Raw genomic sequence first — 15308 nt, forward strand, 5'->3', positions numbered from 1 at the left:
CCTTCATCCACATGCTTGTTGAGGAAGTTCCCATTGGAAGCTGTTTCAAGAAGCATCCTGAACTTTGGAAGGACTCCTCTATAAAGTGTGCTTAACAATGACTCCATACTGAATCCATGATGAGGGCACTGAGTTTGATAACCCTTGAATCTCTCCCAAGCTTCACAAAAGCTTTCATTGTTCCTTTGAGCAAATCCAGAGATCTCATTTCTCAATCTAGCAGTCCTAGCATTGGAGAAGAATTTGGCCAAGAAAGCCTTCTTACATTGGTCCCAAGTAGTGATAGCACCAGTAGGCAGAGTCTTCTCCCACAAATGAGCTTTGTCCCCAAGAGAGAAAGGGAACAACCTCAGCTTGAAACCATCTTCACTTACTCCATTGATCTTGGTAAGACCACAGATTCTGTCAAACTCATCAAGATGATCAAGGGGGTCCTCCATAGGCAATCCATGAAACTTATTTGCTTGAATCATTGAGATCAATCCACTCTTGATCTCAAAGTTATTGTTGGCAACTGTTGGTGGCACAATGCCAGCTCTTTGGTTGTGAGTGTTAGGTGCATCTCCAGCACCAATATGTCTTGGTCTCTGAACTTGATCCTGATGATCCATAGCTACTGGAACCTCTTGCTGTTGCTGAACAACTCTCCTTTTCTTTGATCCCACACCCTTGGTTAACTTGTTGATGCTGTCACTATGCTTAACAAGATTATCCTTTCCTTTGGACCTTGTGTGCATCAACTTTCACAAGCGAATTTTCCCGAGCAAGCGACTGAGCACAGGCTCTAGTAGGAAGGTAGGGCAACTGGAAAAAGAGGCGAACAGAGATCCGGGGTCTGGCTCGATCTCCACTCGGTCGAGTGGTAGTCGAGTGACTGGTCGAGTGGTACCTGAAATGGAACTTCAACCCCAAACACAAGATTCAAGTGCAGAAACTTCACAAATGCAAAAAAGAACTTAATCTTAGACTAATATGGATCCTAAATGTCACAAAAACAAACTCAAACAGGCAACGGCGCCAAATTGAAACATGTATATTTTGTGTGGTGAATGGTGAATGTGTGTGAAAGTGTATGATATGGAATGATGATGGGTGTTTCAATTCCCCTTATGCAGTTGCAGTATAAGAGGTATCAATCCAGTCTGAGTGCTTGTGAACAATCAAGATGTGCATATGATTCTAAGTTAAGCCAAATATGATGATGATTGTCTGTCACTAACAATCCTATGATGATAATGATGAAAACAGAAAATAAGCTACAAGAACTAGGAAGTAAATGCAAATAAAACAAGATGATTATAAAAGCAATGATGCAAGAACAGAAACAGAAACTGTAAACACTAGATAAGAACTAATGCAAGACAAGTAATAAACTAGATGCTAAGTGAATGCAATGGAAATCAAACAGGAATGAAATAAGACAAACACAAAACATAAACAAGAAATCTGGGGAACAGCTCGATCAGCACTCGACCGAGTGTAGGTCGAGTGGGTGGTCGAGTGGGACTAAAACGTGAAAACAGAGCAGGACAAGAAAAACAGAGCAATGGTAAATCAGATCAAACAACAAGCAAACGATGATATTTAAACTAAGAATTCAATAAACAAAGAAGGTTCCTGAGGATGGATTCATGGGGTAAACTAATCATTGTGATAATCTAACTTGATCAACAAATCTCAAGCAATGCTATGAGCTGACCTCTAGACATATTAATCTAAGACAAGTCTCTCCCACTCTCATGGTCAACAGACAATCAAACATATGCAATCCTAGACTTGCTCTCACAATGAAAAGAATCTACACAAGCAGGCATTAAGCAATACATCTCAAACCAAACAAGACCCCTAATCTCTTAGCCAGCCTAATGGTAAGCTCTAGATCTAGCCTTATCTATGCTTTCTAAACATTGGTGTGATGCTAAAAAGCTTAAGATCAGATCCTACCCTCTCAGATATAGGATCAGCATTAAGAACATCTAGCCTAGAAGAGATCTACAACAATCAAGCTTGATCAAATCAGATATACCACAAGATCAATCTATCCTAACCCATCCTCAAGATCCTAAGATAACTACTCACAACAAGTCATGATCAAACAAATCATAAACCCAGAAATTATTGAAAAGATAAAACAAAGATCTACAATATTGATGAAGGAATGAAACTCAAATTCTCAATATTAAGAAAGTTATTCAACCAACAATATTGAAGAATCTTATGAGTTTTCTTAAACAAGTACCAAATCTCAAAAAAAAGGAAAAATAAAAAAGCAAAAGGAATAAATCCTAAAAAGGTAAAAACTAGGTTTCTGAAAAGCTGGAATAGAATCTAGATCTTTTTGGTGGCTGCAGTACAAGTCCTTATATAGTGGGGAAGGTGGAAGCCCTAAAATTGGGAAAAGTCAAAGTGGTCCACGGATCGGTCAACTCGACCAGTGCTCGGTCGAGTGACCGATCGAGCTGGCTTCCCTGGTGCAACTCCACTCGGTCGAGTCCATCTCCCACTCGGTCGAGTGCTTGGTCGAGCTGGACTCCGGATCTTGGTTCTTCAGCCTTAACTCCCTTGTTTCCTCCTCATGACTGCTTCACATCTCTTCTCCTCTGCTTCCATGCTCCTTAAGCTCCAAAATCACCTGTTTATGCATGAAAAGATGCAAATGCAATGCAACTACACTCTAATGCAAGATTGATCCTAAAGCTACACAATAATGGTGAAAATGGATAGAAAAAGATACAAAAGATGTGAATAAACTAAGGGAAAACATGGTAAAATATATGAACATCAACTCTCAAGTGCCATCCACTATTCCATCTCATCCTGCTCGATCGAGTACCCAAACCAACTCGGCGGAGTGCCTGTTTGAGTAGGGGGTCGAGTTGTGGGGCGAGTTGTCCCAATCAGCATCAGTTTCTCCTCAGGCATTGAATCATCAATTGGAATCTCCTCTTCTATCCTCATCCTGGACAAGTGATCAGCTACTCCATTCTCTAACCCCTTTTTATCAACTATTTCTATGTCAAACTCTTGGAGATGCAAAATTCATCTCAACAACCTTGGTTTTGTATCCTTCTTTGAGTAGAGGTGCCTCAAAGCAGCATGATCAGTGTACACAATTACCTTAGACCCTACTAAGTAGCTTCTGAATTTTTCAAAGGAAAATACCAATGATACGGGCTCTTTCTCTGTTGTTGAATATCTTCCTTGAGTTTCATCCAAGGTTCTACTTGCATAGTGAATCACATGCAGCCTCTTATCTTTTTTCTGTCCTAGGACTGCTCCTACTGCAAAGTCTAAAGCATCACACATAATCTCCAATGGAAGATTCCTGTTTGGAGCTTGGACTATTGGAGCTGAAATTAATGCAGCCTTTATTTCCTTGAAAGCTTTCAAGCAATCTTCATCAAAGTTGAACTCAGTCTCCTTACAACGCAACCTTTTGAATGGCCTAGCTATCTTTGAGAAGTCCTTGATGAATCTTCTATAAAACCCAGCATGACCAAAAAAACTTCTTATGTCCTTGACTGTTTTTGGTGGTTGAAATTGAACCATGACTTCTATCTTTGCCTTATCAACCTCAATGCCCTTTTCTGAAATCTTATGTCCAAGAACTATCCTTTCTTCAACCATGAAGTGACACTTCTCCCAGTTCAAAACTAGATTTGTCTCCTCACATCTGTTTAAAACCCTGCACAAAATAGCAAGACAAGAAGAAAAGGAGTCTCAATAGACAGAGAAGTCATCCATAAAAACTTCAACAACATCCTCAATGAGATCAGAGAAGATAGACATCATGCATCTTTGAAAAGTTGCTGGTGCATTACATAATTCAAATGGCATCCTTCTATAGGCAAAAGTACCATATGGACATGTGAATGTTGTCTTCTCTTGATCATTAGGATGAATAGGAATTTGGAAAAATTCAGAATATCCATCCAAGAAACAGTAGTGAGTGTGATTAGCTAATCTTTTGAACATTCGATCAATGAAAGGAAGAGGAAAATGATCTTTCCTAGTAGCTGAGTTAAGCTTTCTATAATCAATGCACATTCTATGCCATGTAATGGTTCTAGTGGGAATTAACTCATCATGATCATTCTTTACTACAATAATTCCTCCTTTTTTAGGGACACAATGAACTGGTGAAACCCAAGTACTATTAGAGATAGGATAGATTACACCAGCATTAAGCAACTTAAGAATCTCATTTTTGACTACTTCTTTTAGGTTGGGGTTTAACCTTCTTTGAGGTTCAATGCTAGAGTAAGATTCATTTTCAAGATGGATTCTATGCATGCAGAGACTAGGTGAAAGTCCTTGAATGTCATCCAAAGTATAACCAATAGCTTTTCTATACTTCCTTAACTCAACAACTAGCAAATCAAGTTCTTTCTTACTCAACTTAGCATTCACTATCACAGGATAAGTAGAGTTCTCACCTAGAAAAACGTACCTTAGCCCAGATGGGAGAGGTTTCAGCTCTACTTTTGGTGCTTTCAGTTCAGACCAGTCATCTGTGGAAGACTCGGCAGTCCATTCGGTCGAGTGATTTTGGTGCTCGGTCGAGTGTGTGCTCGAGTGGGTGGTCGAGCTATCCATATTTGCTATTTGAACTGACCAGACTTCCTCTCTTTGTGCAGGTAATCCCTCAAAAACCTCTGGATGGTCTGATTCTTTACAGGAGTCCAATATCTCCTCATAAGCCTTGGTTCTTTATGAATGAATCCTTCCTCCCCACTTTTGGTCAAAGCAGTTTTAAGGTGATCTTTTTCTGCTAGTTCTTCCATCAATTCTCATGATAATTTGTCCATCTCTTCAATCCAAAAGACTTGCCCTCCAATGGTTGGTTTCTTCATAGCCTCCACAATGTCAAATGTCATTTTGAGGTCCTCTCCCAAGTTAAGATCAATCTTCCCTTGTCTCACATCAATTATTGCTCCTGCTGTAGCTGGGAAAGGTCTCCCTAATATCAAAGGGTCCTTTGGTTCTTCATGCATTTCCAAGACTACAAAGTCTGTTGGGACTTCCACTTCTCCAACTCTAACTGGTAGATCCTCCAAATCACCATGTGGTAGTCTTATTGATCTATCAGCTAAGATCAAGGATATATTGCATGGCTTGTACCTTGTAAACCCTAGGCGCTTAGCAACTGATAGAGGCATTAGGCTTACTGAGGCTCCCAAATCACAAAGGCATCTGTTGAAAGTTAAAGGGCCTATAGAGCAAGGTAGAGTGAAGGAACCATGATCTCTTAGCTTTTGAGGATTCACTTGCTTTTGGATGATAGCACAACACTCATGGCTAAGAATCACCATTCCTTGAACTTCTTTGATCCTTTCCATCACAGCATCTTTCATGAATTTCTAGTAAGGGGGAATCATCACAAAGGCATCTATTAGAGGCATCCTAAGCTCAATCTCTCTAACTTGTTTATCAAACAATGCCTTGTATTTTTCAATCATCTGCTTCTTAAATCTTCCTCGGAAAGGTAGTGGAGGCTTGAAAGGAGGAGGAATGAACCGGACTTCTTTTTCTTTGGAAGTAACTGGCTTAATTTTCTCATGAGAGGCAGCTCGATCACACACTCGGTCAAGTGAGTGGTCGAGTGGTGGGTCGAGCTCGATGACGTTTTCATTCTGAGTCTCTTCTTGTTGAAAACCCTCCCCTTCTTGAACACCACTGTCCTCAGTGTCTGGTAATACCCCCTCTCTTGTTGGTAGAACCCTTCCACTGCGTAGATTGATAGCATGAGCAGATTCTAGAGAGTGCATAATCGCCTTGCCTTTGTTGTTGTCTTGCATTGGGGCAAAAGCTAGTTGATTCTCCATGGTCACAATCCTGGATGTCAGTGTGTCAAACTTGGCATGGAGTTCACTGTAAATATCTGCTATCCTCCTGTTGAAACGACCGACCCTTTTCCTAATAATAAATAATAAATATAATATAATAAAATAAACTACAACTAGTGGTCTCATACCCACTAGCCACCTAACCACAAACACATTCAACAGCAGAATTAACCAACCAATATTCAATAATAATCCGATAATAAAATATCACCATATTCCAACATAATCAATATTAAAAACAACAGGAATCATAGAACCAGCAACCTAGCAATGTTCTAATGACCCAACTCTAGCAACCTAGCAAAGCCAGACAACATAAAACGGAGTCCCTAGAACATCTTCCTCTTCATTGCCTGGATTCCACGATCACACTTTGCCTTTACCTGCACCACAAACACATATTGCAATGCATGAGTATTTTATAAACACTCAGTAGGGCAATCCTCCCATCTACTGGGCTATACACACAAGCAATAGAGTATCAATAACCAACACACAACAATCAACAAACGACAATAACAAACCAGGACTTAGCATCGACCGACACCACACATGCATCGACCGATGCCAAATGGGGAAGCATCGATCGACACAGAAGCTGCATCGACCGATACCCAGTCTGCATCGACCGACGCATGCTCGACGTAACACAAAAACCCTAGAGTTTACGCGCCGTCCTCGCACTTGCATCGATCGATGCAAGATATGCATCGATCTACGCAACGTCGAGCACCGTGATTTCCCCAAAGCTTCTCACCGGATCTTTGTTCCTACAACCACAAAATTCGATCCCAAGCCACAAGAAAGCTTCCTAACGTCCATAGCAACATCCTAATACGTCTAAGAACATACAACAGGAAGATTAATGAGTTCTCTAGCTTAGATAAGCCATGGTCATGCACTTACCTTTGCCACAGGAGTACTAAACCTTAAACAATCAAGAACACGCTCCCAGGAAGCTCCTACAACGATCCCAGCTACAGATCTCTACAGGAACACCCCAAATCTCCAAGAAATCACCAAGAACTCTCAAAAAAAATTTCTCTCTTTTTCTTCTCTCCAAAAACGGCCACACCACAAAAATGAGACCAAAAGCATCGACCCTAAGGGTTTTCTTTTCTCTTTTGACCAAAACGCAGCGTTTGACTTAAGTCAAAACGCAGAGAATTACCCTTGCATCGACCGATGCACCTCTTGCATCGTGCATCGACCGATGCACCTCTTGCATCGACCGATGCAGTCCTCTAAACCGGGTTTTTGGTTCACGGATGTTACATTTCTCCCCCACCAAACTAGATTCATCCTCGAATCTCGAACAACCATCAGCCATGGACTCCCGTGCAACCGTCTCCATGGCCCGCATTCCTCCGACCGATCTGCAGAAGCTCACCTCTAGGCGATAGACTCACGCTCGAGGCGTCATTTGCTCTTCACTTTTGGACTTTCCTTTACTTATAGGCATAAACCTTGAGTTTTTATTGGCTCCTAATCAGACCTAAGTCTGCATGCCAAATGTTGGCTCCTCATTGGGCCTAGACCCGCATGCCATATAATATAAGAAAAATTCCAACTTGTCTCTCGGGTTGCCACCCTACAGCGCGCCCGCGGATCGTCATCCGAAGTCGATATACCAACCATACTCTCAAGCCACAATGTCTATTAATATGGCAGTACTAGGAGAACCTAAGTCCCCCAAGAGTTGCGAGCAAACGATTATGAACACGTCTGAGTCCTATCCCTATCCAGGTTTCCTTCCCGTGACTCGCGTAAAAACATCTCAATGTTCTACCAGCCACATATCCCCTCACTGGAATACCTCATGACCACATAAGGATCATATACACGCTACAAGGGCCGCCATAAAGGCTAAACAAAATGTCCTAAAGAGGATCGCCACCAAGGCCAAACAAATGTCCTAAAGAGGACCGCCACCAAGGCCAAACAAATGTCCTAAAGAGGACCGCCACCAAGGCCAAACAAATGTTCTAAAGAGGACCGTCACAAAGACACTCTGGCTAAACAGCCCGCCACAAAGGCCATCTGTCCCGAAGGACCGTCACAAAGACCATCTGTCCCGAAGGACCGTCACAAAGACACTCTGGCTAAAAAGCCCGCCACAAAGGCCATCTGTCCCAAAGGATCATCACAAAGACCATCTGTCCCGAAGGACCGTCACAAAGACACTCTTGCTAAACAGCCCGCCACAAAGGCCAAACAAGTGTCCTAAAAAGGACCGCCACCAAGGCCACACAAATGTCCTAAAGAGGACCATCACAAAGACACTCTGGCTAAAAAGCCCGTCACAAATACCACACATTGTCTAAAACGACCGCCACACACGGGCACACTGACTCAAAAGTCCACCACTAAGGCCACACAAAAGCCCCCTTTAAGGCTCTCCATCGCTAAAATGGACAAATTTTAACTCCCATAAAACTTTCCATATTTAACACTTTCTATTTTTGGAAACTTTCCACTTTTGGAAACTTCTAATCCAGTAAACTTTCTTCCAAAACCCCGCCTCGTGGAAAATTTGTACCCCAAACACCACCTTATCTTGTTACTGAGTCGCACAACCAACCACCCCAAGCGACCGAGTAACAAGAGAGATGGGCTGGAATACTCCATTCCCGCTCTAGCCACGGATTACAGATGGGACCAGGCTACACAAGCTTAACTCGCGGCTTGCTTCTCATACCACTTCTTGAACCTTGCCTTCATCTTTGCCTCAGGCTCCCAAGTCTACTCCTCAACACCATCATAGTCCCACAGGACTCTCATCAAGGAATCTTCTTCTTCTGAAGTTCCTTGATCCTCCTCTCGAGAACCCTCACTGGTCTCGCCTCCAATGTCATGTTAGGCTGAAGATCCTCAGGAATCTTAGCCAACACCTGCTCACCCTCACGGAGACACTTCCGCAACATTGACACATGGAAAATCTTATGGAATGCACGCATCACCTCAGGTAACTCCAGTCTATATGCCACTGGTCCAACCCGCTCAATCACTATGAATGGGCCCATATACCTCGGACTCAACTTAGTCTCTGACAATGACCTGTTCGGACCCCGCAACATGGCCATCTTGAGGTACACTCTGTCTCCTACCTGAAACTCAAGATCTCTCCTCCTCCTATCATCATAACTCCTTTGCCTATCCTGAGCCTCCTTCATGTTTAGCTTGAGAACCCGAATCTTCTCTGAGGTCTCCTGAAACAAACTAGCACCAAACATGCTCCTCTCCCCCACCTGAGTCGAGCATAATGGTGTACGACATGGTCTCCCATACAAAGCCTCAGAAGGAGCCATCTTAATACTCGCCTGATAACTGTTGTTGTAAGCAAACTCTACCAGGTTCAGGTGATCTGCCCAATGGCCACCCCAATCCAACACACACATCCTCAGCAAATCCTCCAGCATCTGGATCGTCCTCTCAGACTGTCCATCTGTCTGGGGATGATAAGTTGTACTCATATGCACCTTAGTGCCCATCTCTGCCTGAAATGCCTTCCAGAACACCGAAGTGAACTTAGAATCTCTATTAGACACAATGCTCGCTGGCACCCCATGCAATCTGACTATCTCTCTCACATACTTCTTAGCCAAGACTGCTGCTCCATCAGTCTCCTTAATGGCCAGAAAATGTGCTGACTTAGTCAACCGGTCCACAATGACCCAAATAACATCAAAGGTCCGTGACACTGGCCATCCTACCACAAAATCCATAGTGATCATATCCCACTTCCACTCAGGAATGGGTAGACTCTTCAGTAACCCGCCAGGAACCTGATGCTCAGCCTTCACTAGCTGACACACATCACACCTCAAAACCCAACTCACTACATCCTTCTTCATCCCGACCCAATGATAGTACCTCTTGAGATCACGGTACATCTTAGTCGCTCCCCGATGAATGGACAACTTGCTCGCATGATCCTCTCTCAGAATCTTCTGCCTCAACTCCTCATCCTTGGGCACACAAACCCGACCGTGCACCAAGATAGTACCATTGTCTGAGACCTGATACTCTGAATCCACATCCTTAGAGGCATTCACCAGCCCCAAATCCTTCTCCTGAGCCAACGGCACTCTACTCAGAAGATCTGCTCTATCTACTGCTTCCAAACCCAACGGTTCCTGTGAAACAGCACATAAGCTCAAAGCACTGATCTCCCCTACCAGAGACTCCATCTCATGTTCCTGAGCCGAAGCTACCCTCTTCCGACTCAGAGCATCTGCAACCGTGTTAGCCTTACCAAGATGATAGGCTATCTCTAAATCATAATCCGCCACAAGCTCCATCCACCACCTCTGTCTCAGATTCAGCTCAGGCTGAGTGAATATATACTTTAGGCTCTTATGATCTGTAAACACCTGTACCTTTGCACCATAAAGATAAGATCTCCAAATCTTCAGGGCAAAAACTACAGCACCCATCTCCAAATCATGAGTAGGATAATTGCTTTCATGCACCCGCAACTGCCGCGAAGCATAGGCAATCACCTTCCCATGCTGCATCAGAACACACCCCAAACCGACTCTAGATGCATTTGTATAAACCACATAGGGTTCTCCCTGCTCAGGCAAAGCCAACACTGGCGCAGTAGTCAACGTCTCCTTCAGGCTTGCAAAGCCTTCCTCACACTCTTCTGACCAAACAAAAGGAACATCCTTCCCTGTCAACTTAGTCATAGGACGTGCTCTGCTTGCAAACCCCTGCACAATTCTCCTGTAGTAACCTGCCAACCCAAGAAAACTCCTGATCTCTGTGGCATTCTGCGGTCTAGGCCAATCCCTGATAGCCTGAATCTTCTCTGGATCTACAGAAACCCCCTCTGCAGAATCAATGTGGCCCAGAAAGCCCATCTCATGCTGCCAAAAACTACACTTGCTCAACTTGGCAAACAACTTCTGCTCCCGCAGCTTCTCCATAACCGCCCTCAAATGCACTGCATGCTCCTCAGGACTCTTAGAATAAACCAAGATATCGTCGATGAAAATGATGACAGATACATCCAGAAACTCCTGAAACACACTGTTCATCAATCTCATAAACACTGCTGGCACGTTAGTCAATCCGAAAGGCATCACCACAAACTCATAATGCCCATACCTAGTCCTGAAAGCAGTCTTCCTCACATCTGCCTCATCTATCGGTATCTGATGATAACCCGACGCCAGATCTACCTTAGAGAACCAAGTAGCACCCCTCAACTTGTCCAACAACTCATCGATCCTAGGAAGAGGATACTTGTCCTTCACAGTGACCCGGTTCAAACCCCGATAATCGATGCACAACCTGAAACTCCCATCCTTCTTCTTCACAAACAACACCGGCGCTCCCCATGGTGATACACTAGGACGGATGAATCCCTTACTCAACAAATCCTCTAGCTGCTTCTTCAGCTCTGCCATCTCAGCTGGAGCCATTCTGTAAGGAGCCTTGGATAACGGTGTCGTCCCCGGTTCCAGTTCAATGGTAAAAGAATCCGACCGAGATGGTGGTAATCCTTGCAAAGACTGAAACACATCCTCAAACTCTTCCACTACAGGAATACCGCTAACCGTAGACTTCCCCACTGACTCTCGCATTGATATAGTAACCAAATAAGCCTCACGGCCCTTCTCGATCATCTTCCCAACCTGAATAGCTGAGATCACGAGACTCCCCGAAGTCGGTCTAATACCCTGAAACACCAACTTCCCTCCTGGACGCTCAAACTCCACTCTACCCCGATGGCAATCCAAATGCACCCTATGCCGATGCAACCAATCCATCTCGAGAATAACATCATAAAGCTCCACTGGACTGATAATCAAATCCGCTGGCCACGACTCCCCTGCGATCTGAATATCAATTCCTCTGGCTATTCCAATCACTCTCAGGAACTCGCCTCCCGCAACTCTGACAACTCCTGCACGCTCTCCAGGATCCCCGCTGATCCCCGCACAATCTGCACACTCTGGAGTAATGAAGCTATGCGAAGCTCCAGAATCAAACATAACATGGGACTTAAATCCGCCCACCAACAAGGTCCCTACACAAACCACATGTGTTGAGAACCCAACACTTTATCACAGGAAGCATAAAATCTGACCCTACTAAAATTCACAAAGATTAAGTACCAGAAATTATACCTGTGATCGCTTCGGCACTGGTCCCACCAGTCTCTGCTGTCGTGTAAACCCGTGGCCCCTGCTCAATCCATGCCACCTGCTGACCTCTAGGCTGCACCTGCTGCAACGCTGCCACTGCTGCCGGCTGCAACTTAGGACAAAAAGGCCTGATGTGCCCTGTCTCCCTACAATGATAACATACTCGAGGTCCTGTCGTCAGAACACTCCTCTTGGGACAACTAGCAACCTTGTGTTCCTTGCTCCCACAACCGAAGCAACCTGCACCACTCGGCTTCTGCGTAGCCTCCCACTTCCTCTTGGTTCCCTGAGCATGCCTACCGCCCCTGCTAGAACCACCCTGCTGCTAAGCCTTACTAGGCTAAACTGCTGGAGCTACCGCCACTGACTGTGCCCGGATATCCTCCTCAATCTCTGCTGCAGTCTTAACCAGCTCTACACGCGTAGCATAACTCCTCCCTCTACAGTGAACTCTCAAGTCATCACGTAGAGCCCTCAAAAACCTCCTGATCTGAGCCTCCTTAGACTCCATAGCCCGACCCCCATAACATAGAAGTCGACTAACTCCAAGTCCAGCTCCCGCACTGACCGCGTCCCCTGAGATATCTGAAGGGACTGCACCTCCAACCGGTCCAATGTCTCTCTAGGAAAATACTTGCGGTTGAACTCCAAGACGAAGTCAGCCCAAGTCATCTCCCTCTGCACCCTCCTAGCAACCACGGATCTCAACCACAACTCAGCATCACCACCCAAAAAGTAGACCCCTATGTCCACCCAAAGCTCCCCAGGACATCTCAGAATATGGAAGTTACGTTCCACACTCGTCCTCCACGCATCCGCAGCAGTAGGATCTGTACCACCAAAAAACCTCTCAGTGAACAGACCCTTCATCTCCTTGAGCATAGCCAACTAACGTCCATGCTCTCCCACAACCGCAACCACTGGCTGCCGCTCCTCCGCCACCACTGGTGGCACTACCTGAGCCTGAGCCGGTACCACTGGTGGTAACCGCTCTAACACCTGTGCTAGCATAGCCGCAAAGTCAGTACCAGGGACTCCACCCGCTGGGACTCCCACACCCGGAACCCTAGCATCACCGGCCACTGGAGCATCAATACCGCCCCCTCCTGCCACACTCACGGAATCCCCCGGAACACCCTGCGACTCACCAACACCCTCAGTTGTCACACTCTGGTCCTCGGCCTCACTAACCACTGGGACTCTGCCCCTACCACAACCACGTCCGCGCCCACGACCACGTCTGCGTCCACGACCTCGACCAGCCACAACCTCATCTCTAACCATCTGCACTACCATGAACAGAAGGCTAAGCAAACAATTTCTATTTAACACAGAAACATAAACATAAACAATTTCCATGGTCACAATCCTGGATGTCAGTGTGTCAAACTTGGCATGGAGTTAACTGTAAATATCTGCTATCCTCCTGTTGAAACGACCGACCCTTTTTTTTTTTAATAATAAATAATATATATAATATAATAAAATAAACTACAACTAGTGGTCCCATACCCACTAGCCACCTAACCACAAACACATTCAACAGCGGAATTAACCAACCAATTTTCAATAATAATCCAATAATAAAATATAACCATATTCCAACATAATCAATATTCCAAACAACAGGAATCATAGAACCAGCAACCTAGCAATGTTCTAATGACCCAACTCTAGCAACCTAGCAAAGCCAGACAACATAAAACTGAATCCCTAGAACATCCTCCTCTTCATTGCCTGGATTCCACGATCACACTTTGCCTTTACCTGCACCACAAACACATATTGCAATGCATGAGTATTTTATAAACACTCAGCAGGGCAATTCTCCCATCTACTGGGCTATACACACAAGCAATAGAGTATCAATAACCAACACACAACAATCAACAAACGATAATAACAAACTAGGACATAGCATCGACCGACACCACACATGCATCGACCGATGCCAAATGGGGAAGCATCAATCGACACAGAAGCTGCATCGACCGATGCAAGTGTAACTTGCACCGACCGATACCCAGTCTGCATCGACTGACGCATGCTCGACGTAACACAAAAACCCTAGAGTTTACGTGCCGTCCTCGCACTTGCATCGACCAATGCAAGGTATGCATTGATTGACGCAACGTCGAGCACCGTGATTTCCCTGAAGCTTCTCGCCGGATCTTCGTTCATACAACCACAAACCTCGATCCCAAGCTAGAAGAAAGCTTCCTAACGTCCATAGCAACATCCTAATACGTCTAACAACACACAACATGAAGATTAATGAGTTCTCTAGCTTAGATAAGCCATGGTCATGCACTTACCTTTGCCACAGGAGAAACTAAACCTTAAACAATCAAGAACACGCTCCCAGGAAGCTCCTACAACGATCCCAGCTACAGATCTCTACAGGAACGCCCCAAATCTCCAAGAAATCACCAAAAACTCTCAAGAACTTTTTCTCTCTTTTTCTTCTCTCCAAAAACGGCCACACCACGAAAATGAGACCAAAAGCATCGACCCTAAGGGTTTTCTTTTCTCTTTTGACCAAAACGCAGCGTTTGACTTAAGTCAAAACACAGAGAATTACCCTTGCATCGACCGATGCACCTCTTGCATCGACCGATGCAATCCTCTAAACCGGGTTTTTGGTTCACGGATGTTACACCTGTTCAACTCAGCAAATCTATTTGCTGCCTCAATCTTTCCTTGTGTTTGCCCAATCAACAACTGTTGCAGCATGGCTCTTAAGTCTTGTTCTTGGCCTTGGTTAGTCTGAAACCCTGGTGGGGGACACAACTGAGGCTGGAACACTTGATGTTGTTGTTTGGGGACATAGTTTTGTTGCTGTTGAAGTTGTTGAGGTGGATACACTTGGTCTTGTGGATTAGCCACATTGGTGCTTCTATAGGAGAGGTTGTTGTTCTTGAACCCTCCTTGGTTGTAGCCTTTGAATCCACCCTGGTTTTGCATATAACAGAGCTCAGCAAATTCATTCTCCCCCTCTTGAACTTGAACCTCTTCTTCACAAATGAAGTGAATGGACTTTTGTTGGCTAAGAAGGATCTTGTCAAGCTTCTCATTAACCATCTTCAAATCCTTCTTAAACTTGTCCTCTTGGTCAGTGGAGGTGGACCTTATGGTTCTGTCATAGTCCTCATTGTAATTCCCATCTGACTGAGCAAGGTTCTCAACTAATTCCCGTCCTTCTTCCAAATTCTTGTTGAGGAAGTTGCCATTAGAAGCTGTATCAAGAAGCATCCTGATCTTGGGAAGCACTCCTCTATACAAAGTGCTAAGTAGGGACTCATTGCTG

The 15308-nt window shown here is 44.6% G+C and overlaps 1 non-coding gene across 1 annotated transcript; it reads left to right on the forward strand.

Annotated features, from left to right (window-relative positions):
• The first annotated feature begins 111 nt into the window (after nucleotides 1–111).
• Nucleotides 112–218, forward strand: LOC147926957 (small nucleolar RNA R71). Its single transcript, XR_015583065.1, has one exon. It is a non-coding gene; the product is annotated as a small nucleolar RNA R71 (small nucleolar RNA).
• Nucleotides 219–15308: the final 15090 nt, after the last annotated feature.

The sequence above is a fragment of the Camelina sativa genome, chromosome 15 (assembly GCF_030686135.1).
Source record: "Camelina sativa cultivar CO46 ecotype springtype chromosome 15, ASM3068613v1".
NCBI lineage: Eukaryota > Viridiplantae > Streptophyta > Magnoliopsida > Brassicales > Brassicaceae > Camelina > Camelina sativa.